This window comes from Heloderma suspectum, chromosome 7, assembly GCF_057233095.1.
Source record: "Heloderma suspectum isolate Gila_16-S chromosome 7, 16-S_ref, whole genome shotgun sequence".
Taxonomy (NCBI): Eukaryota; Metazoa; Chordata; class Lepidosauria; order Squamata; family Helodermatidae; genus Heloderma; species Heloderma suspectum.
The window spans coordinates 110998663-111013477 of NC_139464.1; the positions used below are offsets into that span (position 1 = coordinate 110998663).

A 14815-nucleotide genomic window follows, 5' to 3' on the forward strand; every position below is an offset into this window, starting at 1 on the left:
TGCCCAAAGGGATTATAAGATGGCCAAGGCAAAAGTGAAAGGAGGAGGCAGGGCTCCCTAAGTAGCAACATGGCTTGGGTAGGAGAAAGTTAACTGGTAGCATAAAGTGGCTGTCCAATTTGAACACAGTGTGTGCCTTGCTTTTACAACTGATAGTTGTACAGATCCTTCTGACCTCACCTGACAGACTTAGGCTCACCCCTGGTGGGTTTCTGCCTCCTGGCTAGGGTTCCAACAGAGTGGGATATGATATGTTGAATGGCCAGGGCAGAGGGGCTGCTCCAGACAAGCTGTTATGTTCCCAATTTTTCTCAGAAATAAAGACTAAACATGAAAGACAGTGCAAAACAGAACAATTACAATAGTAAGCAAAACTTAGGAACAGGTCATTCCCCCCTCTTCCAAGACACAAAAATATAACATACGGGCTAGTCCCAGCAACAATTGCCCTTGTTTAATCTTTGACAAAATAGTTTGTCATTATACCTGGCCAAAGTACAACAGCAAAATGACAGAGGATCCTTGCCTAGGAAGTTATGCACTAGTGAAATCATAAACAAACATCCACTTTTAAACTCTTTCTCCTCAGCTGAACACATTTGAGGCAGTTACTGTAGACACACAGCCAAAACAAGACAACCCTTATTCAGAAGTAATTTGTTTGACGTATAACACCGTTGGAGAAAGACCTGTAACTGCTCTTAGGGAAAACCTGTGTCAACAGATAGACCTCCAGAAGAGAGAGGGAGGGCCTTTGGTGACCTATCCTTGTAAAAAGACGCTGGTGTTTGGTAGCAACGTAGGGATATTAAAATATCTAACTTCCACCAAGATGTTCAAGAAACACAGACAGTTCTGGCCACTTCACACATGATTGTTTTCAGTAATTTTCAATCATGTGTGAAGTGGCTGGTACTGTCTGTGTTTCTTGAACATCTTGGTGGAAGTTAGATATTTTAATATCCACGAGTTCCTCTACCAGTTACCAAATACCAACATCATTCTGGACACAATCCTGCTCAGGTTTAGACAGAAAAAAGTCCTACAACTCCCAGTATGCCCCAGCTAGCATGTCTAGCTGGCACAGGCTGAGAGTTGTAGGACTTTTTTTCTGTCTAAACATGCATAGGATTGCAATACCAATTTTCTAACATTTGCCATAGCTCCCTTACATGTGCATTTTTGAATGTGACAATGCACACTTAGGGTCAAACTACACGTTACATTGGATCTCCATTTGTAGAGCTCCCAAGGCACATTTATTTCTGTAAAAGCAGGTGTGTTTCCCCCAGCCCCAATCTGGATTGGGCCATGGCACAGAGGATCAAGGACAGTCTAACCCCATATGGAATTACATTTTTAGGTAAGCTTACCAGAACTGCTCTCTTTCATCTTGCAGGTTAGAAAAATAAGCTAAAACCTGGCTATTTCACGTACAGCCTTTTGCAGTAGCAGTCTAAAGACAGCAGCTGTATGCTGCTGTTATGTCCTGCCCCTCTGCTGCAATTTTTGCCATTTTATTTTATTGTTAATTTTAATTAATTTTCTGTCTGCATATACTTTTATTTTGTGAGCCGCCTGCTCACAAAATGGAGCGTGGGTGTGCTGGGGCCATAAGGCAGGATATAATTGAATAATAAATATCCACCACCTGTACTGCAATGATTGTCAACTAGCTCTAACTACAATTTCAGGCATCTATTCCCAATGGTTTGAGTAACCAGAACTTTTATTCTTGCAGTTAGAGTTTTACATGCCCAAGATGTAACGACACGATAATAAAACCACTAGTTTATTTTATGGCAATGCCATCCAGGCTGCCAATTTCAATTATTTTCATTTCAAGGTATTAGTTGTTTGCTTGGAGCCTGGTTACTTAAAAAGAGGGCAGTTTTTTCATGCACGTTGCTCATGTTCTCCTTACTACAATCACTTTCAAGCTTTTCCATAACTAATTATAAACCGCAACAAATTTTTAAAGAGGTAGAAAGAGAACACCCAATATTTAGGGCGCAATCCTATCCAGATAGGCGGCCACCTCCGAACTTGGCGGCAGCCACCTATCCAATGTAGGGCAGGAGAAGCACAGAGTTCCCTCTGCGCTTCTCCTGCCCTGCCCTGCCCTGCATTTTCGGCTAGACAGCCTCTGTGGGAGGGCAGAGTGTGGGAGGAAATTGCTGTATGACACATTGGATGTGTTGTACAGGCAGTTCCGCCCTCCCCGCACCGGCAACGCCCCCAGACATGCCCCTTTTCGGTCACTCTGCACTCCTCTTGCGAGTGCGGAGGACGGGGCTGTTCCGCGCTGCCTCTGAGGCGGCGCAGAAGTAGTGGGAGATTGGTTCTCCAGGAACTGACCTGAGTGCAGGCTCCGAGGTTGGTTCCCGGAAAACAAGATACCCTACGGCCGTCTAGCCACTGTCTAGCGGACATAGGATTTCTCCCTCCAGCACTCAGTCATTCTAGGTGCCGTACCATGAATATCGTGCAATTATAGTCAAGACTGTCAAGTATAAGGCCTGTAACTCCAACACCATGAAATAAATTTACTCATCTATTAACAACTAGGCTCTAGCTACTTAATTGATAAACATATAAAACTGTATGCGCACTTGAGATGGAAGAATGCCTTTATTAATTAGTTCCACTAATCTCACAGAGATAAACCGCCAAACATTTCAGACTGGTGCCTTGCATCTGGTAAGAATTCATTACAATGTTTACTATTTTTAGCCTTTTCATACTCCTGTGGCATTGAGACAAGAACTGAGAAGTTTCAGTTATTTCTGAACTTTCTACAAGCAGTTCATTGCTATTTAGATTTAGCCTTCATTGATTTCCAGGTCAAGAATGAAAAATACTCTTTGCTAGTTGCAGAAGGTTCAAAAAGGCCACCTGCAGTTAGACAATGCACAATGCTAAATGGCTGAAGAGAGAATATGGGTATGTAACATAGGTAAGATGTGCATACCATGGGTCTACAGGTGGAGGGGCTGTATGTAATTTCAGGGATATATGATGCAACAACATTTAAGTCATGTTATACCTAACACTGTAATAAATGTTTCAAGCAGATAGGACATTACAGAGCAAGCAGCCATTCCTGGCTTGAGGCAATTCTGCCTTGGTACAAGGAGGAAAGGAAAGCAAGAAAGAAGGAAAGCAAAAGGCAACAGTGATAGGGGGAGATATGCCCAATTAAATGGAAAATTCCAGAGGTTAGCCAGAAGAGATAAGGAATTATTTTTAAACAAGCAATGCGCGGAAGCGGAAGAAGATAACAGAATAGGAAGGACAAGAGACCTCTTCCAGAAAATTAAAAACATCGGAGGTAAATTCCAGGCAAAAATGGGTATGATCAAAAACAAAGATGGCAAGGACCTAACAGAAGCAGAAGAGAGCAAGAAAAGGTGGCATGAATATACGGAAGATCTGTATAGAAAGGATAATAATATCGGGGATAGATTTGGCGATGTGGTCAGTGAGCTAGAGCCAGACATCCTGAAGAGTGAGGTGGAATGGGCCTTAAGAAGCATTGCTAATAACAAGGCAGCAGGAGATGATGGTATCCCAGCTGAACTGTTTAAAATCTTGCAAGATTATGCTGTCAAGGTGATGCATGCCATATGCCAGCAAATTTGGAAAACACAAGAATGGCCAACAGATTGGAAAAAATCAACTTATATCCCCATACCAAAAAAGGGAAGCACCACAGAATGTTCAAACTATCTAACAGTGGCACTTATTTCACATGCCAGTAAGGTAATGCTCAAGATCTTGCAAGGTAGACTCCAGCAATTCATGGAACGAGAATTGTCAGATGTACAAGCTGGGTTTAGAAGAGGCAGAGGAACTAGAGACCAAATTGCCAATATCCACTGGATAATGGAGAAAGCCAGGGAGTTTCAGAAAAACATCTATTTCTGTTTTATTGACTATTCTAAAGCCTTTGACTGTGTGGATCATAACAAATTGTGGCAAGTGCTTGGTGGTATGGGGATACCAAGTCATCTTGTCTGCCTCCTGAGGAATCTGTATAACGACCAAGTAGCAACGGTAAGAACAGACCACGGAACAACGGACTGGTTTAAGACTGGGAAAGGAGTACGGCAGGGTTGTATACTCTCACCCTACCTATTCAACCTGTATGCAGAACACATCACGCGACATGCTGGGCTTGATGAAGCCGAGGCTCGAGTTAAATCGCTGGAAGAAACATTAACAATCTCCGATATGCAGATGATACCACTTTGATGGCTGAAAATGAGGAGGAGCTGAGGAGCCTCATGACGAAGGTGAAAGAAGAAAGTGCAAAAGCTGGGTTGCAGTTCAACCTCAAAAAAACCAAGATTATGGCAACCAGCTGGATTGATAACTGGCAAATAGAGGGAGAAAACGTGGAGGCAGTGACAGACTTTGTCTTTCTAGGCGCAAAGATTACTGCAGACGCTGACTGCAGCCAGGAAATCAGAAGACGTTTACTTCTTGGGTGGACAGCAATGACAAATCTTGATAAAATTTGGATAGGGGTGAATGCTCCTTCCTTGTTCTCCTCGACCTCTCAGCGGCTTTTGATACTGTTGACCACGGTATCCTCCTGGACCGCCTGGAGGGGTTGGGCATTGGAGACACTGTATTGCGGTGGTTCCGGTCCTTCCTCTCCGGCAGGTACCAGAGAGTAGCACTGGGAGAGGAGGTTTCAGACCCGTGGCCACTTACTTGTGGGGTGCCACAGGGTTCCATCCTCTCCCCGATGCTATTTAACATCTATGTGAAGCCACTGGGGGCTATCATCAGGAGGTTTGGGGTGCAGTGTCATCAATATGCGGATGACACGCAGCTCTACCTCTCATTCAAATCTTCACCAAGGTTGGCCGTAGAATCCCTGTCCAAATGTCTGGAGACGGTGAGTGGCTGGATGGGGAGGAATAAGCTGAAGCTGAACCCTGACAAGACCGAGGTACTTTTGGTGGGAGACAAGAGGAGGCTGGGGGATGTTGACCTGGTGTTGAATGGGGTACGGCTACCCTTGAAAGACCAGGTCCGCAGCCTGGGGGTCATTTTGGACTCCCAGCTGTCCATGGAGGCTCAGGTGTCAGCTGTGAGCCGGACAGCGCTGTATCAACTCCATCTGATAAGGCGGCTGCGCCCCTTCCTTCCCGACCATCTGCTCCCATCGGTAGTACATGCCCTGGTCTCCTCTCGTTTAGACTACTGTAATGCGCTCTACGTGGGGTTACCCTTGAAGACAGTCCGGAAACTGCAGCTGGTACAGAACGCGGCGGCTCGCCTGATTAAAGGCAGCCGCCGGCGAGATCACATCACTCCAGTGCTGAAGGAGTTGCACTGGTTACCAGTTGTTTTCCGGGCCAAATTCAAGGTGTTGGTTTTGACCTTTAAAACCCTATATGGTTCCGGCCCAGCCTATCTTAAGGAGTGCCTCCAGCAACACCAGACAGGCCGCTTAACAAGATCAGCCTCGGATGGCCTTCTCTCTGTCCCATCAGCCAGGACAGCTAGACTGGTGGGGACGAGGGAGAGGGCCTTCTCTGTGGTGGCCCCCACTCTGTGGAACTCCCTCCCTAGGGAACTCCATCATGCCCCCTCTTTAATGAGCTTCCGTCGTGCATTAAAAACGTGGTTGTTCAGGCAGGCATTTGGGTTGGTTAGGGTATTTAAAAAAAAAAATTATGGTAAAATTTTATTGTTTTAAATTGTTTTATGGTGGGTTGTACATCGCCCAGAGTGGCTGGGTGACCAGTCAGATGGGCGATTAATAAATTTAATTAATAAATAAATAAATAAATAAATAAAATAGTGAAGAACAGAGACATCACACTGCCAACAAAGGTCCGCATAGTTAAAGCAATGGTATTCCCCGTAGTAACCTATGGCTGTGAGAGCTGGACCATAAGGAAGGCTGAGCGAAGGAAGACAGATGTTTTTGAACTGTGGTGCTGGAGGGAAATTCTGAGAGTGCCTTGGACTGCAAGAAGATCAAACCAGTCCATACTCCAGGAAATAAAGCCAGACTACTCACTTGAGGAAAGGATATTAAAGGCAAAACTGAAGTACTTTGGCCACATCATGAGAAGACAGGATACCCTGGAGAAGATGCTGATGCTAGGGAAAGTGGAAGGCAAAAGGAAGAGGGTCCGACCAAGGGCAAGATGGATGGATGATATTCTGGAGGTGACGGACTCGACCTTGGGGGAGCTGGTGGTGGCGACGGCCGACAGGAAGCTCTGGTGTGCTTCACGAAGCGTTGGAAGCAACTGAACAAATAAACAACAACAACACAAGGAGAAAGGTTGGATCCCAAACAGCATGTGTTGGAAAGATGGCAATAGAAAAAAGTAAATGGGTGCAGGGTTTACTTCTAGGAGGGGTTAGATATCTGGTTCACTCAGGCAAGCAGCAGGCATCTTAACCACTTTTGTGTACAATTTAAGCCAAAGAGCCCCATGTGCAAACAACACTTTCACACATACTGGGGGAAGAGTGTCCACCAATTTTCCTGGCTCACTGCATCCACCAATTCACACATGGCCCTGCAGGACCCCTTGAAGGGGCCTTTATGGAGAGGTGCACAAGGGGCTACACCAGGAAGAAGAGGATAGAAGGGCTTTAGTGCGCATATTCTGGAGAGGCCCTTCTTTTGAGACTACCGTGTTCAGGGGCGTGTTTGGTGGTGACCCGAGAGAGGGCCTTTTCGGTGGCTGATCCTAGTCTGTGGAACACCCAAGGGAAGCTAGGTTCGCTCCCTCTCTGCTGTCCTTCCACCGGGAAGCAAAGACTGCTTTATTCAAGAAGGTCTTTGGCCTGTAAGTGGGTCTGTTGGGTTGGGTACTGTTTTTATTTTTTATTCTGAAATTGTTATGTTTTTATTGTACTTTAATGTCTTGTTTTATTATCTTAATCAATTTTAATTGTGCCTGTAAGCCATCTTGAGTGCCTTTTTTGGTACAAAGGTGGGGTACAAATCTAATGAATAAATGAAGAACACTGTGTGAATCTCAGCCAGCATTGTCAGTACATAGTCAAATCTTTAGGTTTCAACCATTTCTGCACAGTTTACAGAGGAACATTGGTGGAAGAAGTTCAGACATGTACATATAGGCTCCCCTCAGTTCTGGAGTACGTAAGGCTAAACACAGATTTAAATCTGGGATTGCTGCTACTACTCACCTAATGTGGCACTTTTAATTTGCAAAGTGCAATACACAGTACTATGTTTTCTCTCCCACCAGCTCTGTTCAATAGGATCACTTCGATTCCCATTTAACTGATAAGAAACTAAGGCTCAATCTTCCAAAGCCATCCCAATGATTCCTAACATGGGAGGGCTTTATACAATGGACCACAATGTATCTTATTGGTTAATTCACTGGTCACCGAAACAACAAGACTGAGAATGAGATTCCGCCCCCCTCCAGCAGCCTTCATCAACACAGTGCCCTCCAAATGGGCTGTACTACAACCCCGCATCATCCCCAGCAAGCATGCCACTGGCCTTCCTGGCTGGGGGTGCTGGGCATTGCAGTCCAGTACATGTGAAAGTTACCAGGCTGGAGAAGGCTGCTCTGTTCCTTTTCAATACCAAGCTGTTCAGCATTTTGGGCTGCGAACAATCCTAAGCACATTGGTTAGTAATTGCACTACCATCAGTAGAATTTAAAGGTAAAAGGTAAAGGTGTCCCCAGCCAGTCATGTCTGGCTCTAGGGGGTGGTGCTCATCTCCATTTCTAAGCCAAAGAGCCAGCGCTGTCCAAAGACGCTTCCATGGTCATGTGGCCAGCATGACTGAACACAGAGGTGCACGGAACGCCGTTACCTTTCCTGCCGAAGTGGTACCTATTTATCTACTTGCAATTTCTTGCTTTCGAACTGCTAGGTTGGCAGGAGCTGGGACCGAAGATGGGAGCTCACTCCGTCACGCAGCACTCGGGTCTCAAACTCCTGTCCTGCCGACCTTCCGGTCTGCAGTTCAGCGTCTTAACCACTAAGCCACCGCAGCCCCAGTAGAATTTACTTGCAAGTAAACCTAAAAAAATTCAGCCCAGGGCTTGAGCACTGAAGGACTTCATTTCAATGGGAATTAAAATGTTATGGCACCGATCCAGGTGTAGTTGCAGGACACTAGTTATTTGTATATGTAAGAAGCAGTGGCCCCAAATAAGTACACAAATCCCCCAAAAGTCACATCCAGCCAGCAACTGTAGGATCATGATCAGAACTTGATGCAGATGTGTATTCAGCCACACATGCAGAAAACATCCTGCACATGGATCTCTCTTGCTGGAGCAGGGCATATGTTTGCAGCCCCAGCTACAAATTCATAGTGTTATTTATGCTCTGCGTCAAACATGTAAAGCTACAAATTCTAGTAAAGAATCTGCTGGCAGGGATCTCAGAGTGGAAAGTGGTCCTATGAAATTTTAACTAACTGATAGGAAGACACTGGCGTCATCCTAGACCAGCCCCTCTCTTGTACCCAGCTTTCAGTTGTGCTTGGCTGATTTTGCCAGTTCTCCAATCTGCATAAGACTGGCTGTTGTCAATGTTTATCCACAGCTTCACCAATCAACTTTTCCCCAGTGTTTATTTCTATTTGTTGTGTTAGAATTTTTATCCCGCTTTCCCCCTCAGAGTGGCTAACAAAATCCAACCAAGTCAGAAATAAAATGAAGATAATTCGCATTGCAATCATGAAGTGCATTCAAACAGCAATAACTGCAAGCAGCATAAGGGGGAAAAAAACTCTGAAAGTCAGCCAATAACAAAAACAACTTAAATAGCAACAAAGTTAAAAGCTTGCTAAAAAAGAAAAGTCTTCAAGTGCTGGCAGTACACCAGGAAAGACGATAATCCAAGTTATTGGGGCAGGGAGTTCCACCTATGAGGTGCTAGCATAGAAAAGACTTTCTCACAGGCCTTTTACAGGTTCTTCCACTCCCCAAGGTCCTCCTAGACTGAGGGTCTTATGTACACCTAAACCCATGTGACCACACAGTTAATTTCTCAGGATCAAATCATCTCCTATGTTAACCACTCCACACCTTAAGATCAGGAATGTCCTTACTCTCTCTATGTGTTCTCTCTATGAAGTACAAAAGGCTTGGATAGAGCCTTCTTGGTGTAGACAGTGCTACTTTTGTTCAGTTTTAGCAAGCTGGACAAAACTCAAGTTCTCTGGATTTTTAAAAAAGTTTTAATTCTGTAACTTTGTCTTTTTGGAAGGGTGTTGGTGGATAATTTGAGAGCATTTGCCCTGATATGCCTGCTACTTTAGTATTTTACACCATTGCCTTTAAGATTGTATTTATAATTTCTGTAATACTGTACAGCATTCTGAGTATTCACTGCAGAAAAACAGTTAATAATTTTCATAAGTATTAACTGATTTCTCTTACCAACTCAGAAAGCTTCTCATTACAACAACATTTAAGAACCTCAGTCCAGTGAGTCCAGCATAACAGACTGCCCCATATGGAGGTATCTCTTTAGAGTTATATTAGCCTGGAACATCACGATCTATAAAGTAAATCCCCAGATTTACAATAACAGCCTAAGTATCCTGGGCAGAAACATGATATAAAACTGCAAACAAGTATATTTTAAATGCCAGAAGGAATGAAGCCTCTGAGGTACTCCACTTGCCCATCTAAGCTTTTGTTTTCAGTTATTCTCAGAGAAAAGTGGGCCTTTTGTTCTCTTCCTTCTGCAGATGGAAGGACAGAGAAACTGCCAAAGGCATTCAGATTTGCTCAGTTGGATCAGACCATCTGAACTGGTGCTTTCCCTCTGGCAATGGCCAACCCCCTCTTTGCATTTCAAGCACCAGGCCAAAGTGTACAGAGATGCATGGCACATGGCAGTGGCAACCAATCATGACCCAGGTGTTAGCTATTTCCCCAAAACCACGTGATTTTTAAAATGTCTTTTCTCTTAGTGTTATCATAAGTACCCAACAGATTCCTTGATGCAGATCCCTTCAACATGCTTTTAGAGCAACATTTGTGATAAATGTTTTAGACAATTAAAATTGTGCTTGTGTTGCTTGTTTACAGAACTAATTCTCTGAAGAATCCAATAATGCAATTACTGCCGATAGCAGGTCTCTAAATGTAACTATACACCAAAATGAACAGGGAGTGAGAGAAGATTAAGTGATTTTGTTTTCAATAGGATGTTTGATTTATGCCAGCCATCATTATCAAAGATATGTAAAGCCGCCACTAGATCTACAAAACCAAACAATTTACTACATAATACCAGTTTACTCTTTACATCAGAGTGATGAATATTGCATTTAAAGTCATTCTTCTTATTGTCTTAGCAGATGAGCTTGCACAGATCTTTCAGGATATACTTTCTGATTAAGCTATTTCACATTTTTAATTAATCCTGCATTTGAGAGAGTATAAAGACACGTTCATTAAAAGAATAAAACGGGAATAAATCTGGAAACATTTCACACACAAAATATAACAGGCCTCAATATCACAGGTCAAGATGCACAGTAATCCTTATCCATGGTTCTGCCAAATTGGCGGCCTGCGTCCCAGAGCTGGCCACAAAGCTATTTTATCTGGCCCCACCAAATCTTAATCAAGGTTTCATTTAAAAAACCCAGAGCTTCATTTGTTAGGAAAAGGATATTGTTTTCTTTTGGGTGTTGTGTGAAGTGTCTGAGCACAAGTGCTCCTAGTGACAGCTGATGCTGGCATGCCCACACCTCTGCTCCCCCACAGACAACTGTCTAGAGGAGGGGTGGGCAACTTGCGGTCCTCCAGATGCTTTGACCTACAATGCCTATCAGCCCTAGCCCACATAGCCAATGGTGAGGGATCATGGGAGTTCAAGGCCAAAACATCCGGAGGGCCACAAGTTGCCCACCCCTTGTCCAGAGAATAGAGAGGCCACTGAGAATACAGAACCTGGCAATCACTAACCTGGGGGGGGGGGGAGGATAAACAGTTGCTAGGAACAAAGTATAATTATGCTTCCCCCAGGAAGTATCACATTTTCATCCTCTCCTCCAAGGACAAAACAAGAAATAGTGGCCTCAAATGACAAGAGATACTAAATATTAGAAACTGCAAGAACCGTTTATCACTAGAACCAGGGGCCTATGGTAGTGGAAGAATCTCCTTTTTTTGAAAAACTGCAAGAAAAGGGTGGACAAGCTTCAGATGTCAGTGCTTTGTGGATGCACTGCCTAAAGGCAGGGGATACTACTGGCTTCAACCCAGCTCCAATTCTAAATGCAGGCCTGGCTTCCTTGAGTGTCTATTCTTGCTTGTAGTTGCTTGGAACTGTGCCTCCGAGATTCACATCCCATCTCAATGGTAATGGAACTAGAGCCACATCCACACAACCAGCCTATGAAAAGACTGCCTCAACAGGGTTTTAAAGGCATGTTAGATATATTTATGGAAGTAAGCCCTTCTGTTAATGGCTATTAGCCAAATGCAACCCCTATGCCTTTAAACACCAGCTGCTAGAGGGCAACCACAAAAGGGGAAGGCTTTTGCCTTCATCCTGGCCTATAGGCGTCCGAGAATCATCTGTCTTGCCATGGTGCTGGACTTCATCCAGAATGGCTTATGCTATTATATGTATAATATAAACTACTGAACATGAATGTATGTCATGCACATGGGAACACACAGTGCATAAAGCTCCTTGCAACAATTTTTCGTATTTAAGTAGTTTGGCTAAAGCACATCAAAAAGTTAATGAAAACGGCAGTGGATGTCCAAATGCCAGAAAACGCTTCTAATGAGATTTAAAAAAACAAAAACAAACTACTGTTCTTCCTTGATATCTGAAGATAAGTAAATGTATATCCCATACCCTGTATATAAACCATGTAGAAGTTCATACATCCTCCTCACTGAGCTCCATCTAAAGAAAGGGACTTTGTGGAACTGCAGTCTATATCACAGCAGGATATTTGGGATAAAAACACACACAGAAAACTATCCAAACAGGACAACCTACACTTCTGTATGGAACAAGCTCAAAAGGAAACATGAGCTCAACACGTGCTACTTCATAACAAAGTAGCAGAGTTCTATGGGTTAAGAGCATTTTAAAAACTAACTCCTGAATAAACAAACCCGTTCATGAACTTATTCATTTTCATGTACTATTATGAAGCATGTGAGTATTTGAAGAGTTTGTTCTTTTTTAAAAAAGTGGCTTTATTTCTTTAAAACATCAGACCAATCGCATATACAAAATTCCTATTTTATGTACTTTTTAACTCTTGTCCTAATACTGTTGAAAATGCTAGAGACCAGACACTCAGCTATCAAAGCTATGGGATGGATCAAGAACTCAGGTTAACCTTTCTCTTAGTTTCAATGGACTTTGAACATCGCAATATAGGAGGTTTTGTTTGTTTTAAAACAAATCCATAATTTCAAGTTAGGCTTATTTCACCAAATTTGGAATTTTCAAATAATAGGAATGCACATATCTAAACCAGATATTAGATCCATACTATGACTGCAAATCCTGCTACAGTCATACTATGACTGCAAAGGGGCTGCTACAGGTCACAAAGGTACTGTAGTGGGTTATAGTGAGGGGATGGGAAGAGGAAGGACATTTTAACATGAGAGTCGCCTTAGTAAAACCTTTGGGAACTACGAATGAAGGACTAACAGCGCAATCCTAACAGCACAATCCTATGCATCTTTACTTGTAAGTCCAATGGAACTTAATGGGGTTTACTCCCAAGTGCACATAAAATTGTGTAAAAAACATACTTATGCTGGTTGTATGTCAGAAGTGGAGCTTCTCAGAAGGAAGGTAAACCTCAGGGATTCATTTCAAGCATCACTGGCAAAACTGGGAATCCTGTGTATTTCAAGACCACAACCTGGTTTGAACACGCACATACACTTGAAATCCAAACCAACCAATAATGCACATCCATGAGGCTTTGGGGGTGAAAGCGAAGGTGACTTAGAACATGTGCCAACCTCCCATTACAACAACAACACATCCTCTGCTTTGAATTCAGCAACAACCCTTTTACCAGATGATGGAGGCTTTGACTTAAATTAAAATAACCCCATTCATACTGGGACACATATATGAGGCTTGCGACTGAGTCACAGCTTGCCCTTTAGCTGCCCCGGCTCCCAGGTGAGCAAAGGCCCTTCTCAACCACTTATATAGCCCATGCCCAGGCTGCCCACAACAAGGCATCGCTATTTTTCCCCACACCCACCCACTGCACCCCACACTTCAACTATGCACCATGATGAGTAGCAGTGGGAGGGAGAGAGAAAGAAAAGATGGGATGATATAGAGACTGACACCCTTTGTGATTTCCAGCAAGGATGATATCTATTATATACATGCATACCCGCTCTTTCGCCCTCTCCGCACAGCTTCCCAATTTCTGCTCGTCTCTAAACAGAAGCAGCTAGAATTCTTCCCCACCGCTATGGCCTCTCCGATGGCTCCTGATGGCGAAGCGTGCGTGCGGAGTGGGGAGAAGAAGAGACTCCCCCTATGACCTCCCTGTAGGTGTGACAGCGCGCCGAAGCGGAGCAAGCCCCCTTTCTCCTCACCTTTCCACCTTTCTTTGAAAGAGCCCCACACTGACTTGTGGGGTCCGCGGCTAGGGGGCAGCGTCCTCAGGGAAGAAAAACACCCGGCTTCTCTCTGCCCTTTGCATGCGCACTCACCTCTGCGCGCCTCTCCAAGCCGGCTTCCTTCGCTCTCGCAGCGCTGCCCGCCCGCAGCGTCTGACCGCTTCCCCCTCCTGTGCCTCTAATGGAGGGAGGGAGGGAGGGAGGGAGGATAGCAGCAGCAGGAGCAGGAGGGGTGTCTGTTTACTAGCCAGCTCTCGCGAGAAAATGGAGCAGAGGCGCAAGAAAGGAAAGGGGAGAGCCGCTGCTTATTGGCTTCCAGCGGGAGCCTGGCGAGCGGAGGGGCGGCCCGCGGGGAGCGCGTTATAAAGCGGGGGGTCTCAGCGCCGTGAGAGTTGGGTCCGAGCAGTGGGAGAGGCGGGCCGCGTGCGCCAGAGCGCGCGAACGTTTCTGTCTTTACTCCGGAGGGCTTTTTATGAATGGAGAGAAATGCGTCGTCTTTGGCAATAAAGGCGAAACTGAAGCACTCTGGACACATGAGGAGGAGGCGGGACACCCCGGGGAAGATGCTGATGCTAGGGAGAGTGGCAGGCCAAAGGGAGAGGGGCCGACCAAGGGCAAGATGGGTGGATGATCTGGCGGCGACGGACTCGGCCTTGGGGGAGCTGGGGGTGGCGACGGCCGACAGGAAGCTCTGGCGCGGGCTGGCCCGTGAAGCCACCAAGGGTCGGAAGGGACTGAGCGACTAAATAATTAAAAAGTTCTCGAGTTCCTTTTTACGAGAGTCCCCCGCCCCACGCGCCCACCCTTTACCGGTTTGATTACAGACGCGTAAACAGTGGAGCGCGCTCGTAACAAATGATCCGAAGGATCTTCTCTGGAACCTTTCTAGCCTGGGGCTGTTGCGCGTTACCCTTCCAAGAAAAGCGATATTACTACTCGCTTGCAATGTTCGCCGGTGTTTGTGTGTTTTTATGGGATGATGGTGACGGTGGTGTTAGCCGCCTTGGTAGTTCACTGGGGAGCAGTATATAAATCTGTATAATAAAACACAAACAAACTAATAATCCACACACAGCAGGAAGTGGAATTTCTCATGCAGCCCATGAAAGGGACTCTAGCCTACGAAAGCCACAATAAGTATATTTTAAGTTGCCACCCTGTGATTTTGCTGCCACAGATTATTTACCATATTTATATGG

General features: G+C 44.8%; 1 protein-coding gene across 3 annotated transcripts in view; it reads right to left on the reverse strand.

The window, feature by feature from the left end:
- Positions 1 to 13796, reverse strand: part of STK38L (serine/threonine kinase 38 like) — a 55234-nt gene extending 41438 nt beyond the window's left edge. Inside the window, exons 1-2 of one of the 3 annotated variants that reach the window (XM_084811102.1) lie at positions 13710 to 13796; positions 12780 to 12870 (exon numbers count right to left, since the gene is read on the reverse strand). The gene's annotated coding sequence lies outside the window, so the exon portion shown is untranslated. Of the gene's footprint in view, positions 1 to 12779; positions 12871 to 13592 lie in introns of all 3 variants that reach the window. The other 2 variants (XM_084811100.1, XM_084811101.1) reach the window with 2 other exon arrangements.
- Between the last annotated feature and the right edge of the window lie 1019 nt (positions 13797 to 14815).